This window comes from Mandrillus leucophaeus, unplaced genomic scaffold (assembly GCF_000951045.1).
Source record: "Mandrillus leucophaeus isolate KB7577 unplaced genomic scaffold, Mleu.le_1.0 Scaffold17, whole genome shotgun sequence".
Classification (NCBI taxonomy): domain Eukaryota; kingdom Metazoa; phylum Chordata; class Mammalia; order Primates; family Cercopithecidae; genus Mandrillus; species Mandrillus leucophaeus.
In genome coordinates, this window is record NW_012101698.1 from 6,760,312 (window position 1) to 6,762,539 (window position 2,228).

Sequence of the window (2,228 nt, forward strand, 5' to 3'; positions counted from 1 at the left end):
CCGTCTCAAAAAAAAAAAAAAAAAAAAAAAAAAATGACAACCACAGTTTTTATAAATAATCTAGGTAAATAATTAAAATAAAATAAGTAAATATTATAGAATATTATAGGATAAATATAGACAAACTCATAATTTTGAATGTAAAGTTAAATAATAGATATTGTGTTATTTGGGTATTTTCCAATAAAAAATATATTTGGGTCAAGTGCAGTGGCTCACGCCTGTAATCCCAGCACTTGGGGAGGAAAAGGTGAGTGGATCACGTGAGGTCAGAAGTTTGAGACCAGCCTGGCCAACATGGTGAAACCTCATCTCTATTAAAAAATACAAAAATTAGCTGGGCACAGTGGTGCATGCCTGTAGTCCCACCTACTCGGGAGGCTGAGGCAGGAAAATCACTTGAACCCGGGAGATGGAGGTTGCAGTGAGCCAAGATTACACCACTGCACTGCAGCCTGGGCGACAGGGAGACTCTGTCTAAAATATATATATATGGGCCTTCTGGAATGCTGGGGTTACAGGCATGAGCCACCACACCTGGCCAGTTAAATGAATTCGTTTACAATAACTTGTAATCCTATTTTGTGATATCAAGTGTTTTATGTATTTGATATTTGACAAACTTTCCAAGATCAAATTATAAATTATGCTTTTTTCTGACCTAACTACTCCTTTAAAATGTTATTAATAGGTTCCCTAAAATCCAAAAATGACATATTTGGCTTATTTGGTCTAAAAATTATACAGGAAACATTGTCAAACATAAAATGGTGTTTGGTTTTCTTTGGGCTGTATTTGTATAAATATGTTGTTGGTATGTGTTCCAAAATTATGGGAAACTCCTATAATTCTGATCTGACTTAATGTACATTATCAGTAATAACTATCATTGTTATGTTAAATTATTGTGTGCTGCAGAAGTAATAAATTTCCTTGCCAATTTTATCTTTGACTATGGCTGCTCTAAAACTTTTTGTCATTCACAGACAATTGTTGTCTTGTTTTGGTCCTCTTTGGTTTTACAATCAGCTATAAAACTGATTTTATAGAAGGTGGTTTTACAATCAGCTGTAAAACTCAAAAACTCTTAACAGGTGCTCTTTTTTTTGGGCGAGGACAGAGTCTTGCTCTATTGCTCAGGCTGGAGTGCAGTGGCATGATCTCGGCTCACTGCAACCTCTGCCTCCTGGGTTGAAGTGATTCTTAACTCCAGCCTGGGCAAGAGAGCAAGACTCTGTCTCAGAAAAAAAGCATAAGCATGAGGAGGGAAGAATGAGGAGATCAGCCTCCCAAATAGGACTACAGGTATGCACTACCACGCCTGGCTAATTTTTGTATTTTTAGTAGAGATGGGCTTTCGCCATGTTGGCCAGGCTGCTGTAAAACTCCTGGCCTCAAGGGATCCACTGGTCTCAGCCTCCCAAAGTGCTGGAATTATAGGCATGAGTTACCATGCCTGGCCTGACAGGTGCTGTTGAATACAGGTTTCTGATAACTTTGGAGATTGTGACATCAGCATAAGGGAAAAACTTTCAGGATTCATGGAGGGCTGAAATGTTCATGAATATCAAGCAGAACAGGAATTAACTGCAGGGACTAAACTTATTGAAGTCTGAAGCAATCTTTTTAACTTTTTGCTGAAAACATTGCTGATCTTTGTTTTGTTTTTCAGAGTCAAGAAAACTTTTAAGCTATTTACAACTTTTAACAATTGAGTTAAGTATACTCATGAACAAAATTTGGAGCATATTTGTTTCTCTCTACCTGGTTTCTATAGAATTTGGAAACTATTTGTGAGTATTCTTAACTTATGATAATAGTTATTTGCATAAGTGCAAAAATAATCTATTTTCATTTGTAACAGGACACAATTGGAGAAACTAGTTATTTTACCAAGGCTTTGACCAGAACAGTGTGCTTTCCTTTAAGGAATCAAACTTCACTTATGGAGCCAGTAAAAGTCCCTTGAAAAACTGGCCTCATACCTTTGTCTACACAGTCCGTGTACAGGGTTCCTGACCTGTGGTAAGTAAAGAATCTCACTTTCTGACAGACCCAGGAGCCCCAAGTTTATCTTGGAACCTCAAGAGGAGAAGAATTCACCCAGCTCATCAGTATTTGATGGTACAAATTCATGGCTGGGTTTGGCTTTAAAAAGTGTTATCTGCCGGGCACGGTGGCTCACGCCTGTAATCCCAGCACTTTGGGAGGCCGAGACGGGCGGATCA